Here is a 19,104-nt window from a genome sequence, read left to right on the forward strand (position 1 = left end):
TGCAATATGGCTGCCGTCGCATCATCCAGGTGGATGCTGCACACTGGTGGTGGTTGAGGAGATTCCCCCCTTTCATGTAAAGCGCTTTGAGTACCCAGAAAAGCACTATATAAATGTAATGAATTATTAATTATTATTATTATTATCCATCCATCCAACCAACCTCGTCTCCATACATCCATCAACATATCCATCCATCCATCCATGTATCCGTCCGTCCTTCCTTTCGTCCATCCATCAATGTATCCATCCCACAACGAACCAACCAAACATGTATCCATCCATCCATCCGTCCGTCCATCTATCCATCCATCCATCATCATATCCATCCAACCAACCACCCATGTATCCATCCACCCATCCATCCATCTTCATTTCCATCCATGCCAAAACTTTCTTACATTTAAATGCCTTCATTTGGTCACTTCCCTACTAATAATATCCCACAATCCTGTGTCTGTGATAAAAACAATTGGCATGGCAGCGAAAGAACAAACTGAAAGGAATAGTTTTATTTGAAGCATCAAATGAAGCCCGAAACTGCACAGAAAATGTCATTGGATGTTTTTTATGCAAGTCAGACCGCCTCATCCCATCTTAGTGTGTGGAGTAATAATAAATAAGACTATACTGTACTAGTCATACGTTTGGTTGCAAGAGATTGTATGATAATGACTCAGAACAAACACGACACCATAATAAAATATCCCAATCTTGCCTCTTTCACTATGATATCTGGCCTGTATTTTTTTTAAGCCTATGAAAAATAAAGACAGATTACATGGGCTTGCCACATGTGTTTCTTGTAATACTTGGAAACACAAAACGTCCAAAACTAATCTCCTTTGCCCACATAAGCAGCACCAATCCCTTTTGATGAAACAAGCACATTGACACAGTATGTTCCCACAAACGAACTGATGCCAAGGTTACGACAAAGACAGCGGGACTCTATCTGTGTATGTTTTATTTCTCTCAGCGGTGAGCTTTCTATCATGTCTGGACTGATAAAAGAGATGCCTTTTCTTTCTCAAGCACATCCCTCTTTCAGTTCATTCAAAGGAAGGATCCTTAGCGATCTCCATCCACCTTTCTGCACCCGAACACGGCAGACTGATGTCTTTTCTTTGCTTTGCTTTCATTCACGTCTTTTTTTTTTCTTTCTACAAAGCCCATTGCTGGACTGGAAGTCTGGACAGCTGAATTAGAAATCTGGATCCGAAAAAAAGATTCTACCATCAAAGTCTCACTCTTCCCAACACCACATAATCTTCCTCTCCCTTCATTTTCACACCCATGCCTCCTGTGCCATTTTTCCACGCGGTGTAGCTGAGGGCAACCGTATTTGCGCTCATCAAGGTTTAATGGCTGGTTAAACAGAGCTTATGTTTCTAAAGATTCCTTCTGGCCATGGAAACATTCTCTTCCGCAAACACTGTTGCATACTAATATCGGCTGGCGTATGTGAAGGTTAGTAAATGTCTCCATGGTGTGTGTGTGTGTGTATGTTTGAGAATGCATGATGTGTGTAGATGTTGTGTTCGGTAGATGAAGGGCCAGTTTGTGGGAATCCAGAGGGCTTTCCATAAGCTGCCTAATTAAACACTAAGGACTCGCTGATGGAATGAACTAGAATCTAAAGACATCAGGGAAAATACAAACACACATACACACATCCCACAGTGATTTCTGCTAAATTTTCATCCATTCTAGTAATTTTTGATTTGTTAACGCATAATTCATTCACTGTTATACATTTGCAAATAACTCAACTCGAGGGAAAAAATTTAAAGGGATAGTTCACCCAAACTGCAAATTCAGTGATTATTTACTAAATTTAAGCAGTTATATACTCTTGCTTTTCAGTAAATGCACAACAATAAAATTCTGGCTGATACTGATAAACAGATAATTAATTCCATGTTTTATATATATATATATATATATATATATATATATAAATAATAGTTCCCCCAAACTGCAAATTCTGTTATTATTTAGTAAATCTATACAGTAAATCTATCTTTTGCTTTAAAAAAAAAAAGAAAAAAAAAAGAACGTTAAAGCACCATAAAGGCAGTTCTGTCAGGACCACTATCGTCAAAGATGATTGACAATTAGCATACAGTTTGGATTGGCGGTATGGTTCTGTTCTGGGCAAGAACTCCCTGCGCATCCATGCAGCCTAGCATGGATGAGAGCAGGGAGAGCAGCAATAACCCCCCAGGTTAAACAGAACAGAACTAACATAAATGTATTGCAGATATTGTTAAAGTTCAATCATTTTATGTACACATTTTAGAATTAGTCTGATTCAAGGAGAATCAGAAGGCTGAATCCCGACTGACAGAGGAGGAGTTGGGGATGGAGGAGGGTAATTAGCTATTGAGCAATGCGAAAACTGCAGATAATACTGAGGGACCTTATATATGAATGCTTAGGTGTCGTATTCCTATAGGTAGATGGGGATCAGCTGAAGGTCAGCTGATGCGAGCTTGACTAACGTGACCTGCCAGAACTAACGCTACGCTTGATGAAATGCACAGAAATAAAATTCTGCCTGAGCCGATAAGCCTATAATTATTTCCATGTTATGGTTAATAACCAAAAAATAGCTGATATACACACAATAAAAAAAAAAAAAAAAAATTAAAGCCTAAAATTTAAGCATCAAGATACTATAATGTAGATTATGAAAAATTAATATATATCAATTTTTTAGCATATTAAGTGTTATTAAATTAAATTATTATATTATTACTAGTTAGTTAAATCAGTTATATTATTTTAATATGAATTATTAAATAAATTGTAAAATTATTAATTTAATTATTAAAGTGATTAACCTTTTAAGTGAAATTATTAATTAAATAAATAATATATTTCAACTGAAAAAAAAGCAAAAAAAGCAAACCGATGTTAAAACATAATAAAAACTGACATGACAAAAACGGACAATGTGCAGACGATATGGTACAGATATATTGTTATTATACTTCAAAAACATCTACTATTTTTGGAAAAAAATACACAACACAACAGCATATTGGTTTCAATAAAACAGTGATAAACAGTGGTATTTAACCAAATATTTAAGTAAAAATAATGGTGGTACTTTTGAGGGAGCACATTTTGTGAACACTTTTGAGTGATGACTCAAATCAGTTAGCTAAAATGAATCAGACTTCAAGGCTAATCTATTCATACACTAACAAAGGGCATTTGCTGAAGCACACTACACGATGTATGTGTATTGATATTATGAAATAATGTTTTATGCCAGTGTCTTAGTTCAATACAATTCTAATTTGGTCATTAGCTCGAACTGAAGAGGGATGATATGAATTCAGTGCCAACTGTTGTTTTGAATCTCTCAGTGCTGAGAATCAATGCATGAAACAAAAACCTTTCTCCTGTGTGCAGGAATACAAATCTAATTCTCACTCTCTCCCTCTGTTCCTCTAACTGAGAATGTGCAATCTATCTTTACCCCGGAGCAGCTCTGGAAAGACATAATTTCACATATCTAGATGGCGCAATCAAGCAAAAAGAAGGTAAATTCAAGTTAACTGCTCTTTCTCTAGGGAATTTGGCCTGTAATTCGCTGACTGGGCTGCACTTTCCTCTGCTTTTTTGTTCTTCAAGTAAACACGTCAAACATATATTGTTCAAGCAGACTAATATTTAACACACTATCTCTTTATTTTAAACAGCCCACTGGGCATGGAAAAATGAACAGAGCATTTTCAGCAGAGGGAAGATTAGCACAGAAGATGAATATTCTAATAACAATCCGGCAAATGCACACAAACATACACTAAGATGTAAACATACACTGATATGTGTTGCTCTGTAAACGACGAATATTAAAAGACGCAGGGGAAAGGGCTCGTGTAACATTTATAAAGACCTAAATGTTAATTCAAGCTGAACGCCGAAAGGACAACGCATAAAATATAGAGTATAACACGCACACACACACATACACAAAAAGCTGATGAAACAATTTTCACTGCATGCCATTACCAAAAGTAAACGAGAGCGGCTTAGTACATGAAGTGTTGAATAATTTACAAGTCCGCCAGAGATCGCATGATAATTGTGAGTGAAGGACACGGTCGGTCAGGATACTGAAGGCTTAATGTAGGCTATGATTTAATCCTGTAATGGCACAGACTGTTGAGAGACACTACAGGGCTAAAAGTATATGGACATTTCCTTCTAATTAAAGGGTTTGAATAGGCCCCTTAATTCCAATGAAGACCAAATATTAATGCTCTGGCATACATTATATGACATTCTAGAGAATTTAATGAAAATTAAATGTTCAGCAAGCACATGTAGGTATGTTGTTTTGGGTATCCGTACACTTTTGGTAATATATTGTAGTTGTTCTTGATTCTTGATTATCACAACATTTTATGGAAAAATTACAACACAAACGATTTAAGTTGAATTTATTATTTTTAATTAATTAATTTATATTATTATTTTTATGTTGAGAGGAAAGGGATGGAATGCTGTGAGAGACTTGAAACCAACATGGTGACAATTGATTTAATTTAATTTAAAGAATAAAGTGTAAAGTGTTTTAAGCTGAATTTATTATTTATTAATTTTTTTAAATTTAATTAAATTTAATTTTATTCTATTCAAAGAAAGTGACCATGGAGTACTACGAGACTTGAAACAAGCAAAGTGACAAATGATTTTGCTGAATTTACTATTTATTAATGTAGTAGTTTATCCCCCGGTTTCACAGACAAGGTTTAAGCCTAGTCCTAGACTAAAATGTAAGTCTGAGCTGTTTCAACTGAAAGAAACTTGCATTGACTGATCTTAAAATATATCAGTGCCTTTGTTTTGTCTCAAGATGCACACCAGTAATGTTTTTTCTAAGCACGTTTATAAAAATTGATTAATTGAACTATGATCTAATCCTGGCTTAGTCTAAGCCCCGTCTGTGAAACCGGGCCTATATTTATTTTACTATTTTTTAATTTATTGTATTTTTTATTTGTATTTTTTTTTTTAATGAGAAGAATGAGACCATGGAATACTACGAGAAACTTATAAGCTGGATTTATTATTTATTAATTTAGTATATTATTTTACTATATTTATTTTATTGTATTAATTTATTAATTTCATTAACTAATATAGACAGACAGATAGATAGATGATAGATGATCGATAGATAGACAGATAGATAGATGATAGATAGATAGACAGATAGATGATAGATAGATAGACAGATAGACAGACAGCAAATGACACTGGTTTCCTGGGACAATGGTCAAATTTAATGTTTAGTGGTCACTGTACACTCTACAAATAAGCAAAATGCTGTGATTGGCATATTGTGATGTGCAAAAAATTATGGTTAATTTTTCTAGTTTTTTCTTCTTTGTAATAACATGCACTGATAAATCATGAACAATAACACCATCGACATTTATTATTTCATGCTGCCTTAACACTCCTGTAAGCCATCAGATACTAAGCTAATTTGTTTTCTATTGGTCTCTGCTGGTCCCTTCACCACCCGCCTCATCCCAGGCTGATAAAAACAGTGGGTGTCGCTTTGTTTTATGCTTGGTACTTATCTAGATCAAGGGTAATGCAGTCAAGAGTTCAATACTGTTTGCTGCACTCTAATGCAGACAATTGAACCGAAACAGACTTCAAATGAGAAAAGTGCTTTCTGGCCTGAGCGAAAGAGAGATTACAGATAATTGTTGAACTCGCATCAAATGTGAAATTCAGCGTGGCTCGCGTCTACATTGCTGGACAGCTAAACGCACGCTGAGAAATGGAGACACTTCAAAGATATGATTGGTGAAGCATCTGATTGAGGTTGCTAAAGCAGGGCACCTGAGGGGAAGTCGTGGCCTAATGGTTAGAGAGTCGGACTCGTAACCCAAAGGTTGCGAGTTCGAGTCTCCGGTCCGGCAGGAATTGTAGGTGGGGGGAGTGAATAACCAGCGCTCTCTTCCACCTTCAATACCACGACTGAGGTGCTCTTGAGCAAGGCACCGAACCCCCAACTGCTCCCCGGGCGCCGCAGCATAAATGGCTGCCCACTGCTCCGGGTGTGTGTTCACGGTGTGTGTGTTCATTGCTGTGTGCGCGCACTTAGGATGGGTTAAATGCAGAGCACTAATTCCTAGTATGGGTAACCATACTTGGCCACATGTCACTTCACTTCACTTCACTGATAGCTTGTTGACACCTTTAAACTCCCACACAAGTACACAAGAGAAGATATGACACAGACGGGCAGCATCTGTGTGAGACGTTCGTACCAAAACTACACAACCATAACTAGCAGGGGTGTCATGTCTGAGAACAGAAATAAAATACAAAATATTAGTAATTACTATGAACAAACAGCATTTTTCACTGGAGAAAGCAATATTATGGAGTATTTCAGCCAAAGCAACGGTATAAACGTGTTTCTTGTACAAACACACAGATTTTCGCCTCACAAAATGTTGTGTAGATAACTTGGGAATTACTGTGATGTTTTATCAGCTGTTTGGACTCTCATTCTGACGGCACCCATTCACTGAAGAGGATCCATTGGTGAACAAGTGACATAATGCTAAATTACTCAAAATCTGAAGAAACAAACTCATCTACATCTCGGATGGCCTGAGGGTGAGTACATTTTCAGCAGTTTTTCATTTTTTTAACTTTTCCTTTGAAACAATACAATCAATTCAACAGTCTGCACTTCTGTCCCTCACAGCCTCATTTTCGTTAATGGCAAATTAAATATGGCTTCAACTCTGACTAAGGTCTGTTGGAAGAAAAATTAGAACAAGAGCAGGGCAGTGAGGAGATGACAGGACAAGAGCAGGGTCACAGAACAAGTGTGCTCTTCATGTTAATGCAAATTGAAAGGGATGGAATAATGACAGTTAATTTATACAGCCTAATTAGTGAACTAACTATGAACACTGTGCCATTATGACTTTGATCAACACTATGACAGATATGATCCAAGGGTCATCTAGAATTGAGCAGATATTTAATGTAAATTTAGTCATTTGGATGAACATGCTACATTTCTTCCTCCTGTTCTATGTTTAATTATATAGTTTGTTCTGCTTCTCCATTAAACACCCACAGGAACATTATTATTAATAAAAAGCCTAAAATTAATTACTTGAAACCAGCACAGCGACAAGTGATTTAAGCTAAACTTATTGTGTATTATTTTTGTATTTTGTTTTATAAATACAATGAGAAGAAAGACACCATGGAATGCTACGAGAGTTGTGTCACATTTCTTCCTTCTGTTCTGTGGTTAATTATATCTTTTGTTCTGTATCTCCATTAAAAGTCCACAGAAACAATTTAATAAAAAGCCTAAAATTAATTTAAGCCCAAAACCCCAATCAGGGGTACAAACAGAGATCCTTTGCAGGGTTTCCCTGAAGAACATCATACTGTGTAAAGTGTTTTCTGTCATTTATTTTGAAATGCAATAAAAAAATAACAATGTAATGTTTTTATAATAAATGCATTTGTATAATAATAATAATTATAATTATTATTGAAAAAATAATATTTAAAAAAAATGCTTTGATCTCTTTCATTGATTCATTCTTGTTTGTTCATTTTTTTAATAATTTAATGTATTATTATTATTATTTAATATATGACATGATAGATGTGTTTTGTATAATATTAATTAAATTAAATACATACGTGTGTGTGTGCGTGCATAGTATAGTATAGTATATATATATATATTGTAGTGTATAAATACACTGTTACTTTCATTGGTTTGTTCATTCTTGTTTGTTTGTTCATTATTTTAATCATTTAATTTATTATTATTATTCAATATATAGTCTATTACATCACATATTAAATAATAATAAAACAACAACTGATAAAACAATTAGAAAATAACATATTTCATATTTTAAAGTATGCTACTTAATTCTCTTTCATTCATTCATTCATTTTTGGTTGTTCACTCACTTTCTTTCATTTGTTTGTTCATTCATTCAGGTTTCTTTCTTTCATTCTTTCTCCGGCATGTCTGCCTTTTTCAGTGTCTTCCATCATTCTTTTCTCCAACCCTTCCTGTCCTCCCGCTGCGTGAGCAAACCCCAAATGAGCTTCTGTGGGGGAATCTGTCGGGGAGACATTAGCACATAGCTCCTGTTCTCCCGACGTGTCTGACTGGCCAGGAGCCAAAAACCGGAGCAGACAGTGAGCAGGTGGGTTTCACTCATGCGAGAGCAGACTGGGCCTTTCGTGAAAAACACAACTGGGGATATCAGGAGAACAGAAGCCACTTGAACGGCTATGTTAATCCCTCATTTATATTCCAGCCAGGTTAAGAGCAGGCGCTCACCTTCAGCCCTGTCCAACAATAAGCCCTGATTGCTCAGACTGAAGCCACACTAACAAGGCCAACCTGACAGGATTGGGAAAACGGTAGACATTTGCTACATACCCGCTAAAAGGATAAATTAATAATTTGTCATCATTTACTCACTCTCATGTCATTCATGAAAATCATGTATGACTTTCTTCTTTGGAACACAAAAGAAGATATTTTGAAAAATGTTTTGGTGCTTTTTATCTCCATCAATGAAAGTCAATTGGGTTGAAAGGGGTTCTTTTGGACCCCATTAACTTTCATTAGATGGACAAAATAGTCGAAATATTCTTCAAAATATCTGTTTGTGTTTCATTTTTTGGTTAACTATCCCTTTAAGCCATATTTAAATATATACAAACTATATCACGACAACCAGAAAGCATCCAAATACTTCTGAATATTATAATTTTAAACCTAAAACTCATTTTTGTAAAAAGTTGGGCTTGAATAGCATGCTTGTGCAATTCATATGTTATGGTTTACCTCAAAATACCTCAAAAACACTTTAAGATAAAAACAAAGGCAAATATTCAAATTTTATGGATCTTTAAGTCGTAACCCATCAAACCAAGGGAAATAAGCCAGTGTGGAGTGGAGTTAAGGAGTGAGGAGTGACTTTTTTGCTCTGGGTGGGAATTATGAGCTGTCTCACATCCTCTTCCCTCAGTCAGAGAAAGAGCTGAGCTTATCTGCCGCTTGACAGATTATCCAATCAAACGTAGCACTATTAGTGGGTGGAGGAGATTAGCTCTGATCCCCCATTTTCATAGGTTTTAAAGTGATGAGCCCGAGCGAGGATTGCCAGTTTATATCCTGGTCTGCAGCGACAAGTGTATCTCTCCATCAGTGCTGAGCAGAGAGAAAGGGTCTTTTCATTTATCGAGAGGCTTGGAGAAAGTGGGGTAGGGTTGGGTCCTTTGGGGGAGTGAGAGGTTAGGATTTTCCACCTGTGTGTGCGTAAGTTTTATTTCCCAAGAGTGGGTAACTTTTTCATTTGGATAGAAGAGAGATATCTGTGGCACTACTATTTGCCAAGCTGTTTACAATGTCTGCTTTGTAAATAGATTGAGCAGTGGCAATGGCACTAAATGATTGAACATTTAAAGTCAATATACACATGCGTACCGATCGTAAAGTTTTTGGTACGAAAGTGTGTACCGTTACACCCCTAGTGTTTGCAACCCAGTTTACTTACATAATTTGATGCATTTCCGAATGAAACGGGATAATACAATTAAATGTAGGACTTTATTATTTGTTAACTGATTGGATTGTAAAAAGTTGGTGTGACACACCAGAATGGAGCTAAGTTTTTAGAAGGGAGGGGCTAAAAAAATGACAGGACTTGATGATGTCATCTGATTAGAAAAGTAGCTCACAATAGTTCACAATAAGACCATGAATGCACATCGAGAACTAAATTGGCTCAATTTTGATTTCATATCAACTAGCATTTATTAATGCCAATGTATGCACCTTTAACATCAATTTATCAAAAAAGTGCGACAAAAACATTGCACAACAATGGAGGCCTACACAGAGGAATCTTTTTAGGATTTGTGACCGTTTTTCTCTGCAGTGCTACGGTGAAATCAAAGTGTGCAAATGCAGCTGTCCCCTAGACAGAGTGCTTATCTTCACTAAAGTGTCAGGCATAGGATAAGTGACTCATTTGGGATGGAGCTAATCTCCATAAGGCAGGCAATAAACCTGTTCTCCGTCTCCACTCCCAGCACATCTACACAGTGGGAGAGACTAAAGGGGCCCACAAGCTGATCGCCGCACTGACGCGAGGAGCAGATTTATGATCCTTGGGTGGCGTGTCTGAATCGGGCCAGCTCAGCTCTCCAGAGCGCCATCGCAGTACCCTCCACAACTCAAACTTTATGCTTTATTCTAGCACCATGAGACAAGAGAGAGGAAGACGAGAGAGGAGGAAGACAGAGAGGTCAGAATATAATTCATTCCATTCAGTCTTAGACAGGCTCCCAAGGTCCCAATGGTGAACAGGCAAAAGAGGAGATGACAAGGCTCTCTAACTGAACCTACAGTTATTATATACAGCAACAAGAGAGAACTACATTTTAAATTTTCTGAAGAAAAGAAGTGGGAAAATCCAGTCAAACTTTTCATTACTATTTCAGGGTATTGCTATGGTATTTCTAAGACATTCTAAATGTTTTTAAAGTGTTTTTAAGGTGATCTGGGTGATTGGTTACTGACCCATGCCCCAAGTCTATAGGTGATTTCAGATTTTACTATCCCCTTGGGATAATTTTAACGGAAAAAAAATAAAAATAGTCTTACATGGATTCCTAAGGCCCCAATGGAGAACAGGCAAAAGAAGAGATAACAAGGCTCTCTAACTGAACCTACAGTTATAATATACAGCAACGAGAGAACTAGATGTTACATTATAAAGAAAATATATAAGTGGGAAAATCCTGTCAAACTTTTCATTATGATTTCAGGGTATTGCTATTGTATTGCTAAGACATTCTAAATGTTTAATGTGTTTTTTTAAGGTGATCTGGGTGGTTGGTTACTGACCGAAGTCATACGCCCTAAGTCTATATGTGATTTCAGGTTTTACTATCCTCTTGGGATAATCTTAACATAAATAAAATTAGTCTTACATGGGTTCCCCAAGGCCCCAATGGAGAACAGGCAAAAAAGCAATGACAGAGAACTCTCTAGCTGAACCTATAGTTATTATATAAAGCAACAGGAGAGCTGCCTCATAGTTCTTTTTTGCAAGTTGCTTTGTAGCTTTCAGGGTGTTCTGAGTAGTTGCTTTACGCCCCTAATCTGGCTTATTTCAAGTCCATAGGAGAACATTAGGCACACACACACATTTGCAATCAAAACTCACAGAGCTGTAAAGCAAACATGTATTCTGCAATTACAGAATACAATTAACATCAAAAATCGCACAGCATCACATTTACAAAGTGCATGACGTCCCAGAGCCACCTTTCTCCACATTTCTGCGAATCAACATCAACATATGCCACAAAGTTTAATTTCTTTGCACAGGCATTCCGTTTGGAGTGAGATACTTCTTCCTGCTGTTTCCACTTTCCAGCAAGGCGATAAAACCCAAAGCGAGGCCCCCCAGAGACCCTGACAGCACTCTACACCAAAGACAGCAGGGCCTGGTCCAGCACCTTTCATCAGAACCCTCTTATCTGCCGTTATTTTACCGGTGACGTGCCTGTGGACTGATCACCCTTCATCAGACACACTCCTGCAATCTCAACAAGCTTTCTACACTCACAAAAAACAAGAGAGAGATAAACGGGGAGAAAGACAGACAGAAAGCAAGAAATAGCAAGTGAGAGACAATAACAGAAATTACCCACAAAGCTTTTAGGCAAAGCAGGTATTTTTTGGCAACAAGAAGGGTTCTGAGTAGCTCTCGACTGCAGGTGTGTGTATCTGTGTGTGTGCGAAGACGGTAAGCACTCTCAGGATAATGAAAATTGTCCTTCTAAAATGTAAGAGATGATTGTGCGTGCTCGTCTGACGTCTCTCTCATCCAGAATGTTCCGTAAGTAACAGCGTTGATGATGACAATTGAAACCTTGAAGGAAATAGCTCAGAAACATCTAGTATGTATCTCTCTCTGTCACACGCACACACATTCATACCAGGATGAAAGGCTTTTTGAGAGCCTAAGATGAAAGCTGGCTTGTTTCTTTGCATCTGGTACTCTTTAGAGATGGAAAGGGAATAGCTAAGAAGAGTTAGAGAAGAGAGGAGGAGAGAAGACAGGAGTGCCTACGCACTGTCTGATGCAGCTTTCACAAAACAGTAGCAGGACTCAACCCAAAAAGCCTGCCGGCTCCGCAGCTGTTCCAAAGCCTGCAGCGTCACGGGGTCTCGCAACAACACTGGCCAACAACCGTCACAGGAAGAGACAAAGTGAGAGAAAGGAAAAGCGTGTAGGAAAAAAAGCATGTTTGCTGTTTTATGTCTTTTCTCTTTTCTTCTTTAAAGTTAACATGAAATTATAATGTACCTGTTTTTTAAATGCATGTAATTGCGTTCCCCAAAGAGAACATGGCTCAACCCGAGAAACTTTGCGTTTGCTCTCAAAAAATTTGTTCTCTCACAAAACTATTGCATTCTCCTGAGAAACACAATACGTGAAATATAGTTTTTCCTCTCACCTCATATTATTTCCATCACAAAAGTTTGAGAAGCAAACTTGAAGTTTCTTGAGGGAACGCAAGTATTTTGCAGTTTCTCTTCCCATCTCTTTCTTCTCATCCTGGAAAGCTACTGTCCTGCAGATTTCAGCTCCAACTCCAATCAAACACACCTGAAACCAGCTAATCAAGGAGTTCAGGGCTACTTGACAATTACAGGCAGGTGTGTTGGAGCAGGGTTGGAAATGAAGTCTGCAGGATGGTACATGGTAGCTCTCCAGGATCAGAGTTGGAGATTCCTGCTTTTGCGGCTCCATATGTTATAGATCAGGGGTGTCCAATCCTGCTCCTGGAGGGCCAACATGCTGCAGAGTTTAGTTTCAACCAGCTCCAACACACTCCCTGGAAGTTTCTAGTGAGTCTGAAGACCCTGATTACTGTGGTTCAGGTGTGTTTAATTAGGGTTGGATCTAAACCCTGCGGGACAGTGGCCCTCCATGAACAGGTTTGGACATCCCTGTTATACAGTAGATCTTACTGTCATCAATTCATCTGTTCATACATTTAACTTTTTAAAAATATTTTGACCTTGTAATGTTTAATCAACCTAAACCTTCCTGTGAAAACAACAGATGTATGCAGGACTTCTCCAACAGTTTTGTCCACTTGTAAATTTGAGCCATTTCACCTCCAAATCCAATCATCAATCGATAGAACAAAGTCTTTGCCCAACATTTTCCCTTTTTTTATAATCCTTACACTCGGGTATACTTACCAATACAGAAGAAAAGATCTGTCACTTACATTTCATTGGACTTTCACAATGTTCCCAGTAAGTAAAGTGCCAAACAACACTCAAAGTTCAAGCAAACACCACTTAAACCCTCATGAAATACTTTAAAAGGTCATGTGAAAGGGACTTTTTCATTTTGGCTGTTCAGGGAACTAGATGGCAATGCCTTGTGTGTGTCTATTCTTTGTATCCCAAAAGACAATCCTTTCTTTCTTTTATCAGGTCTACATAAAAGGATCTGAAGGGGTGGAACCAGAAGAGAAGAAGAGAAATGCACCTATGGCGATGAAGCGACTTATTAATATTCATGAGGTGAGGAACCACAGTGGTGGTCAAAATCAGGAAGTAGTGAAGACGCTGTTCCTCATCTCCTCCAGACACACTCCGTTCATCACTGTTCTTTTCTTCTCTGTGTTCTCGGTCCTTCTCTATTTATTTCTGTGGATTACATTGTGTTTGTGTCAAGGTATAAGTGTGTGGATGTGCGCTGGAGGTCGGTTCCCTCGGATCTTTCTTCTCGGCACTCACTTCCACCTCCACTCCAGGGGACGCACACCTCTCGGCAAATTACCCTAGCAGCTAGTTTCGCACACGCATACTGTACAGATGCTTTCAACAGCCAGATTGTGCTCTTGAATTTATGTGCACATTTGTAAACCACAAACCTCTTCTCGTGCCAATTTTTACACTCTAAGGCAGGGGTCTCCAAACTCGGTCCTGGAGGGCCGGTGTCCTGCAGAGTTTAGCTCCAACCCTAAAAGACCCCTGCTCTAAGGTCTCAGTGCATGTTTTTATTCATATACATACTGCATGTATGTTATGTTTACATCAGATGATATGATCTATCAAATAAACACAGCTGATTAAATTATATTTTATTTTATAAAATAAGATTTTATACAATAAAATAAAATGTATACAGTCATTTTGTTCAAGCTGTTCCAAACCTGTATAAGTTTCTTTCTTCTGTTGAACACAAAAGTATAACGCGGAATGTCACGGAATTTGCCAAATTTTGGATGGATAAATCAAGAGTAGGTCAGTGTACTTAAACCAAAACGCGACATGGACTAGTGTCTGTGAATAAGCTGCAAAAGACTATTTAAATGTGTTCTATGTGTCTCTGTGTGAATGAATGGCGCAGATGTGCGGTTTTGTTTACACACTGAAGTGCGTGTGACGCTCGCAGCGATTTCAGCCTCTGCCGCCTCAATATATGAGTACATGAACACATGAACATAATCTATAGAACTGCTCTGAGAGTCTCTTCATTAGCATTTTACCATTTCTTTTGAGTAAACTATCATATTATATCATATACAAACAGAAATCTAAGGTCTTCACAGCAACCCATCAAAATAAATGTTCAGTTTAACTTGAATAAACCGTGACAGAAATATTACTTTTAATATATATTTTTAAAGGAATATTTACCAGAAAAAAATATTTTCCAGAATTTATTTAGCAGAAAAATGTACACAACACAGGAAAAATAAACTAATTAAATAATAATACATATTTTTTTTCATAAAATCAATTAGAGATGGTTTTGATCATTAATGAAATATTAATGAATCCATCAAAATGGAATCCAGAAAATTACAGGAAAACAGAATTTTGTAAAAATAAAACTGAATTTGAGAAAAAAAATAAAACATTTTTTAGGGCCTTAAGAATGCAATTTTTGTTTAAACTTTTAATAAATTGCTGTTTAATGTTGTAAGTTTCATGATTTAAATTAATTAGACATGCTTTTTGATTAATAAAAACTAATATAACCATTAAAACAGTCTAAAAAATTTAAAATGGAAAAAATGGAATTTGAAAAAAAAAAGAAATAAAACGGAATTTGGGAAAAAAATAAATGGATTTCATATGGCCCTTCATGAAAAATGTTCGTAAGCAAACGGTTGAGAGTAGCTATTGACTTTGATTGTATTTTTTCCACATACTTTGGTTAACGGCATTCTTCAAAATATCTTATTTTGTGTTATACAGAAGAAACTCATGCAGGTTTGGAACAACTTGAGGGATAGTAAATTATGACAGAACTTTCATTTTTAGGTGAACTATCCCTGAAAATTATACTGAAAAATTGTATTAGTGTTGCTACTTTTAGTTAGTTACTGTATTCCCCAATACTGATTTATATTCACAAGCCTGATATATAATTGAAGAGCTGGAGAGTTCCCTCATCTGTGGGCCCATAAGGGTAGGCTCTCAAAACCAAAAGAACATACAATAAAGAACCAGCAATGAGTGAAGTGGGACGTGGGATGTTTGTCGCGCACACAATTTCCATGTTCCTCTTTCAAAACAGATGACTGGCCCTCCATCGGCCATTAAACATTCACACGTTAACAAAAGACTGCGGAGATTACATTAAATGACACAGACCTCATTTCCCAAACCCTTTGAGGAATATCCCCTCAGCCACCGCTGCTATGGTTACACAAACCTGGTGCCTTTCTGGCAAAACACTTCAGCTTCTCATAGGACGGGGAAGGAAGATGAGCATGAATGTACTAAGCATAAAGCACACCCTTATCTTCATCCCAACGTTATATTAACTATCCGGGACTGTTGCATTCATGGAATGAATTCAAAACCCGAGTATAGCGAAATAACCCTCGAGTGGTTGAAAAACAAGACTTCCGATCATAGCCACAGAGGGGCTGACTCCGATTTCCCAACTGTCCTCGACACTCTCGTCCTATTCCGTCTTTATCTCCCATTTCATGATTCTGTATAAGAATAAATCAGTCTGATGATGACTATATACTTTGCCGCTGTCATTTGTTTTCCTCAAAACAAGGGAGGAATCTTATCACACAGGCATTAGCATTTGCGCTAGCTCTGTCTCTGTTTACGCACGCACAGTACAAGCGCATGTAAGCATTTTGTTGTGATTATTATAGGCCATTAAATTTGATTTACACAGAGAGTAGACATAAAAGAGAGAGAAACGGGGCGAGAGAGAAATCCAGTAAAATGACAGTATGGTTTATGAACGTTGATTGATTCGCTGGTGAATTGACGCACAGAGTCCGTTTTTATTGACACAACCCCATGACAAAAGAGTCGCACTGACCACCAGCTATTCATCATGTGATGTGTCAGCCTTACACTAGTCATGTTTATGGGCCTATCACACATTTATTGGATGAACATGTAAATCTCTAGAAGTGAACCGGCCAGCACCTTGATGATAAATTGGTAAGTTGTTAAGTGCATTAGTAGTCTTACCTTCAAGTCCTCCTGGGAACTTTTTATGATTTTGGATATCATTATGACTACTTTGTTTGGACTTGTTGTGCATTAAAATAAAATATAACAACATTGGAAACCAAACACTGTTTGGTAAAAAACCCTTATTCTTTTGAATGGAAACCAATAAAATAGCCAATCACTAATTGTCGAGTACACCAAAAGCATAGTCAGCACAATGCTAATGCTAATAAAAGCCGATTCTGACCTGTGACCCTGAAGTGTTATTGGACGTGTTGCATTTGAGCGGACAGCAGGGATTTGGGATACTCCTAACAGTGCTCTCTCACTCACTCAGTGTGGCTTCAAACCCCTTCTAAGCTTCATTCAAACCATAAGCCTCAATCACAAAGCACCTCTTACTACCCGAGCTATCGATCAGCTATGTGAGAGGAGAGTCAATACAGGCCTGAAAAAGATCTACATCTTTTTCTTTCATACTTTACCTCCCTGCTGCATCTCACCTTTCCTCTTGGGCAATCTTTTCATTCCCCCCAACTACCCCTTCATTCTAATTTCTGTAGTCCAGAAATATACTTGATTTTGTGCACCGTTGAGTTCTGAAATGTGCAAGGTAGCAATTCAAGTGTGCCAGTGGGTATTAGTACATTAGACACCAAGTAAGCCTATCTATCTATCTATCTATCTATCTATCTATCTATCTATCTATCTATCTATCTAATAATCTATCTATCTATCTATCTATCTATCTATCTATCTATCTATCTATCTATCTATCTATCTATCTATCTATCTATCTATCTAATAAAGAAAACAGTTCAAATTGAATAATTATATATTTTTAAAATATATGTATTTTAGTATAAACACACACACACATATATATATATACTTACATATTTTATATACCTTTTTTCCAATACACATATTTATAAAAAAAAAATAAAAAAATAATATATATATTTATACATTTTTTTTTACTAAATAACATATATAATATATAAAAGTAATATATTCATACAAAATAATAAAAATCAATACATTCAAAACATTTCTATTTTATTCAACAATACATTTATTTTTACAATGTATAATTATGTTTTTTTATATATAAGTTACCATATAAATACATCTACTTTGCATTTGCATATACTTGTGTACAGTTTCTGGCAATATTCTTTTTCTTTCCTTCTCTGTTTCCCTTTCGGCACAATTTCACAGTTTTGTCTATTATTTGTTATTCCCCTTTATTCATCTCCTCTCTTTCACAAGGTGAATGCTCTAGCCTGGTAATGTGAGCCCATCTGTTCTAAGACTTGTTAGGATAATGAATCCTTATGTGGCCCAAATGACTTCCTATTAGAAGTGAGGATGAAGGACAAATTAGCTCTCACGACACAGAGGCAGATACAGAGAGAGAGAGCGCAGATGGACCCAGTCAATATGAATAAAGCCGCAGTAAAGGAGGGTCAGCTTTATAGTGAGATTAAGACCTGTCTCTCTCTCTCTCTCTCTCTCTCTCTGTCTATGATGAAAGACTAAGACAGAATACAGTTGGGCTGGAGAAACCTAATTCACCTGCTGTTCCAGTGTACAGTAAACACGGCAGATGGTTTCTGAGCAACAGCAGCTGTGTATGTACGTAGGCTATGTGTGGACAGAAGCTTTATGTGTTAAAAATCCATTAGCAGCATTCACAGAAAAAAAGGTCTTGCACTTCTATAAATGAGACTGTACAAGCTTGCTATATCTGCAATATATGGGTTGTTGCTCTTGGCTTGAAGGGAATCACAGTCCATGAATAATTGTTTACAGAAGACACTGACTGCTCATAAACCGCATTCATAGAATAATAAAGCTTGGAGGAGCTAAGTAGATCGATCAAACACACACACACACACACATATATACATCCACTTTATATTTTCAATAACAATTCTTCATCTTATTTAGTATGCTTATTAAGCTGTTTTTCTTATGGGAACTGTTGACTGTTTCCCATAATTTAGACAAATAAATAAGTAAACAAACAATAACAAACTAACAAAGTAAAATGCACTGTACTATATATACACACTATATATTACAGTATGTACATACTTTACAACACGACATACTTTATCATACTATATACATAATATAATATATAATAATAACTATAATAATATATAATATATATAATAATTATTGTTATTTTGGAGCAATATTGGTACATAAAAACACCAAATTGTGCAGCCCTACAAACAAGCACAGCGAATCTGGCTTTTTGCGTTTTAACTCACATTTTTTATCGAAAAATCACATTTAGAATTTTTCCCCCCAAAATTAAACAGCCCTATTGTTGCGTGAAGGATATTTGTAGTAATCGCTCATCTGTAAATGCATTCATATTTGATCGAGTCAGACAATGTAGATTGTTCATGTAATTATGTACGTGTGTGTGATTATTTGTTCTTGGACCTCACCCACGTCTGCCGGCGACAGACTGTCTGAGCACCTTCGTTTGGGGGACTACTTCCCACTCTCTC

The 19,104-nt window shown here is 36.9% G+C and overlaps 1 protein-coding gene and 1 long non-coding RNA gene across 3 annotated transcripts in view; one reads left to right on the forward strand and one right to left on the reverse strand.

The window, feature by feature from the left end:
- The window catches only part of kcnd2 (potassium voltage-gated channel, Shal-related subfamily, member 2), a 120,488-nt gene that overhangs the window by 46,405 nt on the left and 54,979 nt on the right, over positions 1–19,104 (reverse strand). The window lies entirely within an intron of this gene.
- On the forward strand, positions 13,326–14,019 carry LOC107658804 (uncharacterized). Its single transcript, XR_001630832.1, has 3 exons — positions 13,326–13,387; positions 13,571–13,660; positions 13,815–14,019. It is a non-coding gene; the product is annotated as an uncharacterized LOC107658804 (long non-coding RNA).

This window comes from Sinocyclocheilus anshuiensis, unplaced genomic scaffold (genome assembly GCF_001515605.1).
Source record: "Sinocyclocheilus anshuiensis isolate Anshui unplaced genomic scaffold, SAMN03320099.WGS_v1.1 scaffold283, whole genome shotgun sequence".
NCBI classification, from domain to species: domain Eukaryota; kingdom Metazoa; phylum Chordata; class Actinopteri; order Cypriniformes; family Cyprinidae; genus Sinocyclocheilus; species Sinocyclocheilus anshuiensis.